The sequence below is a fragment of the Saccostrea echinata genome, unplaced genomic scaffold (assembly GCF_033153115.1).
Source record: "Saccostrea echinata isolate AGI-Se365-2 ecotype Australia unplaced genomic scaffold, CSIRO_AGI_Sech_v1 ptg000015l, whole genome shotgun sequence".
Lineage (NCBI taxonomy): Eukaryota > Metazoa > Mollusca > Bivalvia > Ostreida > Ostreidae > Saccostrea > Saccostrea echinata.
This window is the reverse complement of record NW_026889764.1, coordinates 13,203,338-13,220,000: the sequence shown is the minus strand read 5'-3', so window position 1 is coordinate 13,220,000 and position 16,663 is coordinate 13,203,338. Positions and strand designations below refer to the sequence as shown.

The window sequence follows — 16,663 nt, the reverse complement described above, 5'->3', positions numbered from 1 at the left end:
TTCCTTTACTGTCTTTCTACTGTTGAAACATTGAAAGTTGATGCCCCTTACAGGATTGTTTATAACCTTAAAATGTTGCATGAACTTGACTCAAGGTCGCTCTGTCCTGTCCGGAGCTCCGACGGAAGACCTATTCGTTGCATTGCAACGAGCTCGGCTCTAGTTTTAGGTTATTTTGGAGGGATTTGCCAATGTTTACTAAAATTAAAATAAGGTGACAGCTGTACCGTTCTTTCCAAGTACTGCTCTTACTATGTTTTCATGTGATATCAGTCAGTAGACCTTGTAACAGAAACTAACTACCACCTAAATACAGAGTTCTGTTTGTCGGTTTTAGACTTCTGCCAGCTTAGGATTACCACATCAATTATGTTATTCTGTATGTTGTTTTTCCATTTTAATGAATGATGTTGCCATGGTTACTATGAATAGAAATTACTCTCACATGCTAATGCTCCTATACTTTTGGTCTGCCTAGAATTAAAGGACAAGCTTACAAATTTTCTACATATATATATATATATATATATATATATATATATATATATATATATATATATATATATATATATATATATATATATATATATATATATATAAAATTCTGTAAAAAGGTAGTATTCAGCAGAAATAGTACAAGCTTGTTTAATATGCAGACTATAAAGATTTCAAACCAGGAGAGCTACAGTCTTATCAGAAACTTCTGGTTTGTGTGATATGAAATGATAAGGTTTTCTTTGCTTTGTCTGGTTTGTGTTGAAGTTTCTCTTGATGTCTATTTAATGGTTTAATTATTATTTTAAAAATCAAATGATTTCTTTCTTTGTTTATCCTAGCTGGGATGTTGTAGAAAAAAATGTACATAAACTGCATAATCTGGTTAACGATTGCAGACGTTTATCCCTATATAAACAAACAAAGATGTTTTATTGATATCTGTACAAATTATTTAGAGAAAGTTGAATGTATGTAAAATATTGTATTATCAATCTGTACAACAGATTAATGGAATTAAGACCCAGGAGAGAGTTGACCTTTGACACCTCTAAAGAAATCTTTCATACGGATGGCTTTAAAAAGCTTGATCTAAATAGTTAGAAAGTCATTTGTGTGTATTCATTGATGAACAACAATCAATTTTCATTAGAAATAAAGGTAAATATAATACAGTGGATGTAAAATCTTTTTTCGTAATATACAATATAGGCAATTCTGGTTCTGTTTCAGAAACCTGGAGAGGGCAAAACCATTCAGTACAAAAAAATAGTGTGAGTATAGATAAATAATAAATGAAACTTGGCAAAAAAGATCCCTTAATTTAATTACTGGTGCGCAGAACGTATGTTTGTGTTAGTATTCAGTATTCCTCTGTAGTAATACTGGCGTCAGACTTGTACGTATGGAAATCAAATTAGCGCACAGTACTTCATCAAAAGCAGAAAGAAATTTTATTATCTCCCCTCTCTAAGGAGCTTAGCATCTTCCAATGACAGATTTGTGTGGCATTACAAATTTTGTGGGATGCTAGCAGGAAAAAAGGGGGGTCATTTCAAGGGGTTCAATGGGCTATTATTGGGTCTGGCCTCTATAGAACACTACATAAATAAGGCAGACCTGACAGAAATACTGGTGCTGAGGAGCGAGATTTTCATTTAGACAATGTGATTTTTTTCTTCTAACCTCTGGAATTTTGATTAATGCAGTGGTAGCATGTTGAGCCTTGGCTGCTGAATTACTGGGGATGACTTGGGAAGTCGGTAGGTTGGGATTATGAGGGGAATGTGTCACTTGAAAGCTGGAAAAGCATAAATCACGGAAGATGTTTTCTTGGTTGCTGTTTTTCTCAGCATTGTTTTGTCAAAAAAAGAAGGCATTGATACACGTCTTATACAAGAATGTTTTTATGAAAAAAGGAAATTAGAATTTTGGAAAAATATGCTTTTTGTCATGGTTTAATGATTTTAATACTCTTAATTCATTGTACTTGATAATGGTACGTACTTAGACAGGTAACAGACATGAATTGATACTCATCTTGTACAAAAATGTTTTTTTTTTGATGAAAAAGGAAATTGGAATTGTGGGAAAATAATGTTCTTTTTGCCCTAATATAATCTATGTGATTTAATACTTTCTAATTCATTGTATGACAAATGTGATTATGGTATAATATTAATGTAGACAAGTAACATATTAACACTGCTGGAAGTGACATACATTGCAGCAGCAGTTCTAAAATTGACTCTTTAACACTGTGAAGTCATAGATGGTAATTAAAACAAACATGAAGTGTGTCTGTCAGAATTATGAGCTGTTGATTCTTTCCGAGTTCTCATTGAAAGGCAACACAACCCTCCTCCGTTCTCCCTTTGAAGATTTATTTAATGGTTATCATTTCTTATCGGCCACACTTATCTCCCTTGATTCCGCTGATTGTAGCCTCTGTGTTACAAAGGAGGGGGCCTCTTTCCCTGATTTCTGTTTTTCTGTTTCATTTATTTATCAACACCATCTCCTCAGTAGCAATCACAGTGGAGAGATTTGATAATTGGCTTTTTAAAAAGATTTTGTCAATTTGTTTGTACTGTAATCTACAAATGTGTAAAACAAGGAACAGCTGCCATATGTTTAGTTTGATGCAGACTTCTCATAAAAACTTCAAAATAAAGCAAGCCAGATTCTTTAAAAAAAATGACACACTCTATGTAAATATTAGTAAATTTATAGTATGATATTTGTGAATAAAATTAATTTGTTTTGATATTTACAATTTGTATAAAAGATAATGTACAGCCAGACTGGAGAACTTGAATTGCGATTAATTTTAAGAAAGTTAATGTATGTGTACCTCATCACATGAGCTGAATGTTTTATTTATTGCAGGAAGTGCTCACACCCATTAGAGCACCCACCCTACAGGCATGTGTGATTTTGATTTAGTGGCATACTAAAATCAAGAGTAAATTATTATGAGATAGGAAGAAGAAAATTTTAGTTCACACAATGTGTGTTACAAGACCTGTAACTCGCACATATAGGGTTACGTTGCTGCACCCAGTTTGTATGGAGGGTTTGAACCTAAATGTACTATCTTTTTTCCGCATGAAGACATCATGACCAGGATGTCCATCTGTGACCCCCCCCCCCCCCAGCACTCCCACTCCCACCAGCATAAAAAAAATATAGAAAGATTAGAACAAAAGTCAAACCAATGTACTCTTTAATATCATATCCTTGAAACTTTTTTCATTACCTTCTTTAATTTGTAATTTATTTATAAATTTATCAGAATATTTTTGCATACTTTTAGCAATTTTCCCAACACTGATTTTCTGCTTTAAAAAGGTGATGAATGTATGGCCTCGTAGATCTGGTAAAAATTATGTCATAAAATCTTGAACGTGCCCTGGAAATTCCTTCCCAATGTTTAAGAAGTGTAAACATTGTTTTAGACTGGTAAAACACTTGTTCTCACCCCATAACCCACATAGCTCTGCGACATTTGGCGATTTCTCTGGCGGAATTCTCCCCAAGCCTCCAGCAGAGCCAATCTGCACTCGCCGGACTTAACAGAGATTTTTGTGTTTTTCTTCCCCACAGCTAATTTTTAAGCTGTTGTTTCTCGCATTTCAAAACATTAGCAGTTGTGTCTGATGGGTTTATACAATGAGGACCACATGTCATTCGATGAGATTGAGTCATTTTGCGATTTTTTCTCACTCATCCTAGGAATACGTCCAAGAGTGAGTGCTATGTGTTACTAATGTAACTAAGACTTATTAAATCATACTTTCTTCCCAAAGGAATTAAAGGATTTTTTGAGTACTTGCGTATTTTGGACAGTAATGGTTACGCATTTACCTGATTCGGACTTGTTGAATAAAACAAGGGGTAAGGTTTATTTATTTAAAAATATTTTTTAAAAAGTACAGAAATCAATGTCATTCTGTAATATTGATGTCAAGTTTGTTAAAATCATAATTTATGAAGGGTTGAAACTGACAGACATTGTTTATATATAACCAAAGGAAAAAGAACTTTTATAATATATTAAATGCAATTGAACAGCTATTTTAAATAACATCAGATTTTTTCCCACAAGAACTTTATTGCAATACACATTTGAGTCTCCACAGGAATATTAAGCTTTCCAATTTTTTGGTACTGAGGAATCTTTTTAATTCAAGGGGGGTCAATGTTCATGGGGAACCAAAATTTTACTGGTTTCTGGGTACAATACTTTGTGGGCAAGTTATTTGCGGAAGATTTAATGAACTAGCTTTTATGTCGGCAAAATTATTGTATGTGGTGATGTCAGTTCTTGGGTAAGGGGTGACCCACAAAATCCACCAACATATATATTGTTCCCCCACAAAGTTACCCCACGATCATTGATGATCAATTCCACAGTATTTAGTATGCATCACATAAATAATCTCCAGAATAAATAAACATAATTTACTGTGCAGAATGATTTTTTTAAATCTTGACAAAAATTGTATCGGAAAAAAAATGAATGTGTGATAATTACATATACAGTGGGTATTTCTTCATTTTACGAAGGCAATACATATGCATTAAAAAGTTGCTGTGTTTGTTAAAGTATTAATTGTTTCAACATTGTATGGGAGTCATGTGATAGAAAGATGTGGTGAATAGGAGTTATCCCCCTTAAAGTGTGTAGAGATGTGGTATACCGTAGAAAGTATTCTAAACAATTCATAAATTTCACACCTGTAGAACAGGTGTGCTGGGCCGAATCGGATCAAGAGGATATCTTTATGATACATACAATATCTTAACCGGCCATTGTTTAAGGATGTTTACAGATAACTTCTTTGAAATTTGTGGCTGGCACAAGCAACACCATCTTGCCCACTTAATGAAAGAATTAAATAAAAAAAGTCAGGAAAAGGGGGAAATAGTGAAACTTTTTTTTTCTTTTTTACAAAAAAAGGAAAAAAAAAATAATTAAAGAATCAGGAACAGGGTTAAAGAGAAGCTGTGAAAATTTAAACATTTAATTTCATACTCATTGATATCTTATTTAGCACAAATGAATTAGGGCCAATAATTTATTTTATTCGAGGAAAAACAACTATCTTTGGATCACCTTTTTTCTATATATGTAATTGTGTCTTGGATGACTTCAAATTGTGCTGGTGGCCTGGTTAAGTGGGAATACTCAGATTTCCGCACAATTCATTAGAAATACTTGCCGATGCTGTAATCTGATTGTGAAGTATTGGATACAGTGAACAGAATTATGTAAATCGAGTCAAATCTTGAACAATCTCGTCCCTCATGGTATCGATTTTAAATAAAGATGTAGGAAAAATTCTCATTCCTCATTCCTAATTCAAGTAAAGGAAGCTAGGTCATTCTTTCCACAGAATTAAGACAATAAAATCACGATCTTTCATATCCTTGTTATGGACAAGATTTTCTGACCAATGACTTTGCTGTCATCAATAGTTTCCCCTCAGGAACAGAATTAAGGTGAGAATTTTCTTTCTCCATGTGCTAAAAAGGCCATTTCATGAGTTCAGATAGGGAAAAATCAGTAAATGATTGGGCTTTGGGATTTGAGGAAAAAAAGTTATAATCAGATCATTCCTTGATAAAGTTTCGTAATATGAATTGCCTTTAATGATGAAAAACAGCTAAATCAGGAGAGCTGCAGAGATGTTAAGAAAAATCTCCACGTCATTGAGATCAGATTTGAAGGCAAGCAGACTGAGGTCTCATGAAGCAGTGGGGTGGAAGAGATAAGAGGGGGCCTTATCACAGAAAGGCCTAGCAATTGTATAATTGACTTTATTTTGACATGTCAGTCATGAGTCTACAACTTCTTCTGCTCAGAGTATCCTGACTGATCAGCAATTCTTTACTGGGAACATTTCACTTGCTATATTTCAGCATGCAGAGCTCTGATTCCATTTACTTTTTTTGTCCCAATTAACTGTGTGCTCAGAGCAGTTGGAAAACTGGGAGAAAGGGATGAGCCGAATAGATATATATTACATGTCTTTATAAAGTGATGATGTATTTTTTAGACACATTTGATATATTGAAAAAAAGCCTCTCTTTGAGGTAACAAGCTTAATATCCTGAAAGCTGATTTATAAAGGGTTTTAAGTAAGTGATGACTTTTTTTTTATAGATAGTGGAGGGGGGAGAGTCATTTTTGGATTAAAAATGTAACAGATAGACTTCTATAGGAGAATGCATGGCTTCATGGGATATGGTATATTTAAATCTGAATAATTCCTGTCACCAGTGTATAGTGATTTCATAATTTTGATTTCAAAAATGCCATTCAATACATGTAAAGCTTATGTAGTACATGAGCTTGACACAAATACTGCTTAAGATTTTAGAATCTGTCATAAAGAGAAAATAGGTTAAGTCTGACACTAACTTGAGAGCATATTGTGAGCCTGTCCTTATGTTATTTACAACACAAGGTCAAGATCTCTGGAAAAGAAATCTAGTAAGGGGGTATATGAAATTTTTAAGAATCTGACAGAATCTTTTTCACTCATGTTCAGGACTGGGAAGACATTAGACAGGTTTGAGTCCCATCAATAGTCTCACTTCATCAATAAGTAAAAACAGTGGAGAGAAATCAATTCCAGGAGAAAAAAAAAAAGAGAAATCAATCTCCCAAAGTGCACTGTCTGAGTACTTCATACAGCCTTAGTTGTTCAAGTTCTAATTTATATTGCTCTGTGTTTTATGCAGAAAACTATACCAACAAAGGAAAATCCTACCATAAGGCTAGGAGGAGCTCCAAACCCCTAATTGTTTAAAGAATAATATCTGTATACGGAATTGATAAAAGACATTGGGTCTGTAAGACCTGGCTTTCTTACTGGGTAGGATGCAGTTTGAGACTAACTTGTGTTGCAGACCTACATTGATTTGTCATTAATTCAGCGCCTCGTTAAGTAAGTTTTCGTACACCGATATCATCTCCTTGTCAGTTTCCTGTATGTTAATTATCCTGTCTTCATTGGCTTCTAGAAAACAATTAATGACAGTCCAAGTCAGAAGCAATTTATCTATATACTATTAACAATCACAATTTAGGAGCTACTGCAGTATATACTATACTGTCACTGACAGGAATTCATGAGCAATCTAAATGTAGATTATTTAATTATTTTTCCCATTTTAAGCTTGCTAAGGAGCTATTGTTATATCCCGGATATTAGTGGCTGCAAAGGATTAAATGATAAGCTTTTCCCAGATTATTGGTATCATACAAGACATTGTCCAGGGACTGACATTGGTATAGCACAAAAGATGAGGCAACATTGTAGTCATCATACAAGTGATTGTCCACGGACTGGGCATTGATAGAGCACAAAAGATGACAGAGCAACATTGGAGTCATCATACATGTGATTGCCCATGGACTGGGCATTGATATAGGACAAAAGATGAGAGAGCAACATTGTAGTCATCATACAAATGATTGTCCACTGACTGGGCATTGATAGAGTACAAAAGATGAGAGAGCAACATTGTAGTCATCATACAAATGATTGTCCACTGACTGGGCATTGATAGAGTACAAAAGATGAGAGAGCAACGTTGTAGTCATCATACAAGTAGGGATGTCAAAATATTTATTTTCTGTAGGCGAACATTCAGTTGCATTATTCGAACGATAGTCAAAATATATTCGAAACTTTTTCAGAAAGTAAAATTTTATTTCAGGCTTCAATGGTACATGACATATTTAACCTGGAATCCCCTTTTCTTAAAATTATTAAAAAGTAACATCAAATGTTACACACAGATGTTTACATGGACCTGAAATGTATGATTTCCCTGTCAATCATGTTCATAAATCGATCTGTAAAGTCGGTTTTTAGGAAGCATAAAAAATGACAGTACGATATATTTTTTAAGGCTTATTAAAATGATGGGGAGGGGGGGGGGGGGGCACACACGGTAAATATGTGATAATGTTGTATTGTTAAATATTTGAATATACTTTTCGTACCAACTATCAAAATGTCTTTAAAATATATAAAAGAATATTAATTTTAGAATAATTATCTTAGTGTCCAAACATGTCATGGCTATAATGGGTACATGGTATGAGATCAAGTCCAATTAATAATTTTACAAAGAAAGCGCAGTATAACGAGATAATTTTATAAAAAAAAACAAAACATCAATTGACAAATAATACTCACGGAAGTAAAGCATATATATAATTACTGTACTTTCTACATATAAAGCCAGCAGTTTAAAATGAGGAAAATTATCTTATTGACTGTGTCTGAGGAAACCGGTTTCTCAATTTTAGGATGAGAATTCCATCTCGATCTTTATCACTCTTTTATTGAATTTATTTATTTGATTGTCGTTTTGTTATTCGATCGTCGGTCCATTTGACTGATGGTGGAATAGTCGACTATTCGTTGACATCCCTACATACAAGTAATTGTCCAGGGACTGACATTGGTAGAGCACAAAAGACGACAGAGCAACATTGTAGTCATCATACAAGTGATTGTCCAGGGACTGGATTGGTGTAGCACAAAAGATGAGAGAGCAACATTATAATCATCATACAAGTGATTGCCTATGGACTGGGCATTGATATAGCACAAAAGATGACAGAGCAACATTGTAATCATCTTACAAGTGATTGCCTACGGACTGGGCATTGATATAGCACAAAAGATGACAGAGCAACATTGTAATCATCATACAAGTGATTGCCCACGGACTGGGCATTGATATAGCACAAAAGATGACAGAGCAACATTGTAATCATCATACAAGTGATTGCCCACGGACTGGGCATTGATATAGTACAAAAGATGAGAGAGCAACATTGGAGTTATCATACAAGTGATTGCCCATGGATTGGGCATTGATATAGCACAAAAGCTGACAGAGCAACATTATAATCATCATACAAGTGATTGCCTATGGACTGGGCATTGATATAGCACAAAAAGATGACAGAGCAACATTGTAATCATCATACAAGTGATTGCGGACAGACTGAGCATTGATATAGTACAAAAGATGACAGAGCAACATTGGAGTTATCATACAAGTGATTGCCCATGGATTGGGCATTGATATAGCACAAAAGCTGACAGAGCAACATTATAATCATCATACAAGTGATTGCCTACGGACTGGGCATTGATATAGCACAAAAGATGACAGAGCAACATTGTAGTCATCATACAAGTGATTGCCGACAGACTGAGCATTGATATAGTACAAAAGATGACAGAGCAACATTGTAATCATCATACAAGTGATTGCCGACAGACTGAGCATTGATATAGCACAAAAGATGACAGAGCAACATTGTAGTCATCATACAAGTGATTGCCGACAGACTGAGCATTGATATAGCACAAAAGATGACAGAGCAACATTGTAGTCATCATACAAGTGATTGCCGACAGACTGAGCATTGATATAGCACAAAAGATGACAGAGCAACATTGTAGTCATCATACAAGTGATTGCCTACGGATTGGGCAGTGATATAGCACAAAAGCTGAGAGATCAACATTGTGTTCATACAAGAGATTGTCCCATAACTGAGGAAGCAACATTGTTAACCTCAAGAGACTGCCCAGGGACTGGTATTGTGGTAACACAAGGAATGAGGAGCAACATTGTAGTCATACAAGAGATTGTCTAGGGTCTGGCAATTTGGGATAGCACAAGTAATGAGAGAACCACATTTTGGTCATATAAAAGATTGTCTAGGGTCTGGCATTGACTGGTAGCACAACAGGTGAGGGTGCAACATTGTGATCATACAAGACATTGTCCAGGGACTGGTAATTTGTGGTAGCATAAAAGACGAGAGAGCCACATTGTGGTCATACTAGAGATTGTCCAGGTACAGGCATTGTGGTAGTACAAAAAAGTGAGGGAGCAACATTTTAGTCATATACTATGGCATGAAGTAGCAACTTTTGTGCTCATGCAATAGAATAAAAGAACAACATTGTGGTCATATAAAAAAGTATGGTAACAACAATGTGGTCTGGCAAATTAGTGAGGGGCGACATTGTGATATTGCAGTACATTTACAGCCATACTGTGCTGGTACAAATGCAGACTACTAGTACACGCATGTTCTAGAAGCTGTCTAAGCTTGAAGGTTGTTGAAATATTTTTAGCATTACTAAATAAATGTCTTTAAATTTTGATTATTTTTAGTAAATGAATGTTACTAAAATATTGATATGATAGAATAATGTTGCAGTAGTGTATGAGTGCATATCTCTCCACCATAGAGAACAGGTGCAGGATGATAGGTATAGGGTGAATTCACCATGCATCGGACACCCTTGCACTTCAACAAGTTCTAGCGATATCGCTACCGACCGAATATTATCAAAATGGAACTTAACATGTAGTATGTGGTTAAAATATAATTTTTTGACACAATCATGCCCTATTTATTGAAAAAATGTCATTAAAAACCGATTTTTTCGAAATAAGTCAGAATTCACCATGGATCGGACAATATTCACCATGCATCGGACATACGATATTTAAACCAGAAAAATATCATACCTTGATCTCGGTGCTTTAAAATTAGTGATATCGAAACATTTTTATCTTTTATTTAAAAATTAACCTTCTTATTAAATTTGAATGACTATTTCGATCCACAAATATGATGAGATTTTAGTTGCATCACATCGCCTTAGAAAGGCTTTACAATGCTAGTAATATGGCATCTCGCGCCTTTGTCTCGTGGGTTATAATCATCTAGTTTAAAGAAATAAATTGAGTCCACTTCTAGTCGTCATATATCGATAATTTGTATTTTCGTTGAAAATTTAGAGTTTCTATTTTCTATTTCCGTAAAAAACAGCTGTCATTTGGGTTTTACATGAAAATGGAAGTGATTACCCATGCATCGGAAAGTGTCCGATGCATGGTTAATTTGTGTCCGATGTATGGTGAAATAAACATACTAGTTAAAAACAACTCTAAAATATATTATACAAACATTGAAGTAAAATTTTTGAAAAATTTCTGTAATATTATCAATCATTGGCAAATTTTACCAAGGTCTGACCCGTTACTTTGACGTCTATTTAAAAGAACGACAACTCTAAAAATTGCAAAATCGTAAAATTCTGGTTACTCCCCTTTGATGATGCAAAATATGACGTAATTTCAAGGCCATTCTTGTGGTATTTTTATCACAACATGAAAATAAAAATCAACATCATTAAAAAGTTTAATTCTTCATCTTTAAGACAGAAACAAGTAAAAACACAGGGAGACTCAGGTTCAATGAAAGTTTATTGCTTGAAATTGTCCGAGGCAAGGTATGTGTCCGATGCATGGTTAACTCACCCTAAATTCAAATATTAAAGAGATTTGATATCTCAGAATTAAAGCATGCTGAGGAATTAAGTGGAAATTCTTAGAAAAATTTCTCTCTCTCTCTGTCATATAGTGTTGATACACATGCAGTCCAATATAGTAGCTAGTTCATCATGTACTCAGCAGTAAAACCGTGAAGACAGAAGATGTTTATCCTACATCAGCAACATCAATTAACGTAACACAGATACTAATGGTAATTAATGGAGAAAAAACAAACCTCATCACAATAAATGTGCAGTGAGGTTCCCTGATGAAGGGACTGAGGATTTCACACATCACCAGACTCAATCACTGATTCTAATGGCCGTCCTGTGTTATCAGGCAGCATGGGGGATTATCTCCCCTTTTTAATGCTCCCATGAAATAGAGGAGGGATATAGATTTTTCTGTATCATAAAAAATCGAACTATGCTTGTCATGACATGAGATGATGACAGCGGAAAAATTGCATCTCCCCTGAGTTTTCTTGTGACTGTTGCATTAATCATTCACTTGGAAGTTTAAAGTTTAAACTTATTATTGGTTTTTGGTGAAAGAAAATGTTCAATATATAGTTTTATTGTTCCACTGGGAAATGAAATGAAGTTTTCTATTTGATCTTAATTATATTGTATTATAATCTATCTTTATGACCTTTTTCGCTAGCAAAAGTAATAAAATTGTCTTGAAAGAAAATATTTTCAAATGTTATAAATTTCAAACCAATTTTTAGTGGCATTTTGGATACACACATTTTTGAAGTCTTCAGACTGAAACGTAATATTTAATTAAGCTGTATGAGGGAGTAGTTGTTATGTCAAAAGGTCTTCAGAGTGTGACCTCTAAATTGATTTCAAAGGTGTGCTATTCCCTATGTTACTGACAGCAAGCTATGGAAAATCATGAATAATGATGGAGCCCTTTTCAAAGAGGTGACCATTTTCTTACAATGTTAAATCCCTGTTGACTTTGATTTTGCTGCTGTGTCAATAAACTAGTTGAACACAAAATGTCATACAAAGTAGAAGGGTTAGAGAAAAATGTGTCATTGATCAAACCTTTTTTTAAGGCTTACTTATGTATTTTGAGATATAATGCAAAAATAATGATTTTATTTAGACATGTCCATTTGACCTCCACCCCCTTCTTGTGATAGATGGGGTGGAGTTTGACATCATCACTATCCCTAAGCCAGGGTCTGGGCGGTTCCTGTAGAGATCTTCATTCCCTCTCCTTCTTGTGACAGTGTCAGGGCTGGAGTTTTCCCTCTAGTATGGTTCTTCATTAACAATGGTCAGTGTCCACAAGATTTGTAGAATCCTAAATGTTGTGTCAGATTCTCTGTGTACCATGTTTGGGAGACTTTCATCACATTGTAATATAGTCATTGTCTAATCTTCTAGAATAACTTAAGATTAATCAGTTACAATGTTCTGTTTGCTTTTATGTGGCACCTGCTTAAAGATACCTGAGTAGACACCTAAATACCTCTTCCATTTTATTGTCTGTTTGTTTATCCTCAAATAACAGATGATACTCTTCTCCTCTGAAAGACAGTCTTCATATAGTACAGTATTAAAAATGTTCAGTATTTATATTAAACTATAGAGGGACATATATGGTAAAATCCATGAAAGAGACAAAATCCCTGAAAAAATTGTGTTAGAATTTAAAATATGAATAAAATTGGAAACCTAGAAAAGCACCAATCATGTTTGTTAAAGCTAGGCAATAACACAAAAGACCCATTTTACTTGATCAAACTATCATTATTAGCAGACAAGCCAGATTTCCACTTTATTATAGGTACAGTAATTTTAAGCTAAATGGATGATTTCAGGAAATTAAGGGATTGGTAGTTCCGTTGTTGTATGTAGATGTTAATGAATTGACATGCAAATTGCGTTTAGTCCTTTATCACAGTTTCTATGACGTGCTCTATGATAAAGAATACACAGAGATCAAATATTAGTGACCTCAAAAATCTACAATAGATTTATCGCTAGCTTTTGTAGTGATTGTACAGACAGATTCCTAAGGGGAAATTTGTTGTTTTATTAAAGTTTTAAGCTCTAATGTCCGTGTTTTTTGTTCTATAGGAATATCTCTATCGGCTAAAAGCACTCAGCAGAGTCCTCTTGGAGCTTGTTGCGATTGAATGGAGTTATTCCACATTTTATTCAATATTTTAGTCCATTTATCCAGCTATTAATTCGCCTGGTCGGCCCCTAAAGCCAGCTCCATCAGGAGACAATTTTTATGTAACGTCTGCTACAGAAATGTCAACATGCAAAAAGATTCAAAGCCAAATCAACCATGAGAGAGCATCTTCGTAATTTTTAAAAATCGATGCATCCCTTCATTGTGCGGTGGAGTCAACATTTTTCACGCCCGGGAGATTTCCTTGTGCTCTATTGGTTCAACGAAGCTATTGTCAGGAGCACACAGAGTTCCAATACATAAAAAACACCTCGCGTACCTTTAAATTTTTTTTCATTAATGTTGGCTATTGATTGACAATTGTAGTGTAACAGTGACAGATGCCACGCGTATTTTTATTTCTCGTGTAGCGTTTGATGAAATGCGGACTAGGATCCTAGCTACTCTGTTGAAATGAAGATGATGTTTGTGCAATAATTGAGGATCAAAATTATATTAATGTTTCTATGAGCACAAGAAAACTCAGGTAAATTGATTATTTTTTTTTGTCTCTGTTTATATAAATGGCAGTTGCAATATTTAATTTTGCTGGTGAATTGCAAATTCATAATTGTCAAACCAAACAAATTGTAAAGACGGTATTCTTTGCACTGGGGTGTACATATTAAGAGGTATAAAGCAGCTTAATTCAGGCAGATTTTCCCCTGTCTTCATACAGTTCCAATATTGCCGTTACTGATTAATATTGCCTTTAGGTAACCTAAGTCTTCTACAGAATTGTAATAAATTTTCAAGCAATATTCATGTCTTCATTAAGCTAAGGTAAATGTTCCTTAAATCTCCTTCACTAAAAATTGTCTAAGCCTGGAGATTTTCTAGCAGGGGGCATCCGGATACTTTAAATAAACTTGCATAGAGCACCACATGGCACCCAGAATGATATCAAAACCATGCAGAGCTATTATTTATTATAAACTACCTGTAATAAACCGGGCCAGTCTCGGAAACTCTCTCACCTTAAAAGCTTGTTACACAATTGCTGTGAAGGATTTTAATCCTGTTGGACATCTGTCGGGCCATTTTGACAGAGAAGGTTATTGTTACGGGAAGATTTATGGAAGGGGGAAGTTATTGTTGGAGGGATCTGTTTCCCTCTCTGCTGTGGTCACCAACCCAGAGAGTGTATTTATACCCAGAGCATTGATTTCTGGCAAAGAATTCCCATTAATTTATACACTTTACAGGATGTATATAGATACAGATTTATAATGGAGATACAGTTGATAGTAGTGGTGTGTGTGATTTTCTGTGCTTTATCAGAGGGAGCTAATGTTCTGAAATACATGTCTCTTTACAAAGTAAGACTTTTAACAGATATATAATGTAATTTAGCATATATATTTTAATTAATAGCTTTTAATCAGTCATCACTGACACAGAATTGAGTAATAAATAACTTGATGATATATTTTGTTATTAGAATCTCGGCACCAAAGCTTAACTCATGTAAAATGAAACTTTGGAAGCATTTTGTTTCAATGAACCTTTAATATTTCATGTGCTTATATATCTTTTGTAGTCTAAATCAATAAAATTTTACAATTCTAGTTGGTTTTTAATAACAACAGTATATTAAATTGCTTTAATTACCAGGTTAATCTACCAAATGCCTTTGAATAAATATACTCTGAATGAGTTTAGTTATTCTCGTACTGCAATGCTGTATAAATGAGAATTAGTTTACTATGCTGCAGTGAAATCATCAATACACATAGAGTTGGCAGGGGAGGAGGTGGGTATCTGATATAGATAGGACTTAATCTCTATAAGTACACCCCTGATTTTTTTATCACAGGAAATTAACTGAGAAGCTATTATTGGTGGTGAATAGTTAATGAAGGTCTATAGGTGTAAGTCGGAACAAAAAAAAAATCTATCAGTGAGAGAAAATATATGCTGATTGCATGTGAATATTTATGGATTTTTTAATGTAATACATTTTTTTTTAGCAAATATTCAGATGTTTGATCATGATAATTTTTTTTGCAAATAATGATATTTGTCCGATTATCAATTCTATACAGACAGATAACACAAACAGAAATCATTAGAATAATCTGTCTCTTGTGGTAACCATGGGGTATTTATACATTGCTCAGAATTGTAGCACATTTATTTGAAAGTTGATTAAAACATTGCAAGTATTTGAATACACAGTGCAATTTAAGTTGTATGGTTAATCAGTAATGTAAAACATTAGATACTGAAATAGAATATAACAGTATATCACACAGCCGAGGGCTTTAAAAAGAAATGAAAAAGGAATTTTAAAAAAAAAATTAAAACTTAATTTTTGAAATCTGTGTGAGGTTGGAATCAAAGGTATTTATAATTTAGGCATTAATACTGGACACAGGAGAATTACTCCACAAATATATTGCCTGCTATTTTTAAAGAATACACAGTTCATTTCATTTCTCTTAACTATAAACAGTTTATTTTCCTTTTACATCACTACCTTAAAATATTTAATGAATGCTGTAATTGGATGTCTAATATTGTAATAATTAAGTACAAGGGGATTAAGGGAGGGGTTCAACATTTTTAAAGTACACATTATGTCCTCATGCAGTAATAGGTTTTAATAATGATATGGAAATGAAATATAAGAAATTGTATATTCTTGTACGCGTTACATAGAATATTATTCTGAATGCATGCAAGGTGAAAAACAGACTCTGAGGAGTTACATTGTAATAGTTTCATGATAATCATAAATGTGAAGTTTTCATGTTAAACTGTAATTATGTGAATTATTTCAAAGATGAGGCTTTTTCTGTACAAATATGTGTATGTTTTACATGTTTGAGATGTATATGATACTCTTTATAAAGAGAAATCATGGACACAAAATTAAGACACTAGTATTATTACAGTGATTCACTGAAGTATTCTTATCAAGCATACTGTATTACTCAGATAGTTAGAATATAATTAAATACCTGTGTCATGCATCTACTTGTAGTATACCAATTACTTGATCTGTGAAAAGAATATTTAAAAATTATTTTTCATGATTTTTAATATTTCCAAACTACATGCAAATTAAAACTTTTGA

At 33.9% G+C, this 16,663-nt stretch overlaps 1 protein-coding gene across 1 annotated transcript in view; it reads left to right on the top strand.

Annotated features, from left to right (window-relative positions):
- The first annotated feature begins 13,697 nt into the window (after positions 1 to 13,697).
- The window catches only part of LOC133187548 (neuroglian-like), a 54,232-nt gene continuing 51,266 nt past the window's right edge, over positions 13,698 to 16,663 (top strand). Inside the window, exon 1 of the mRNA XM_061322949.1 lies at positions 13,698 to 14,071. The gene's annotated coding sequence lies outside the window, so the exon portion shown is untranslated. The remainder of the gene's footprint in view (positions 14,072 to 16,663) is intronic.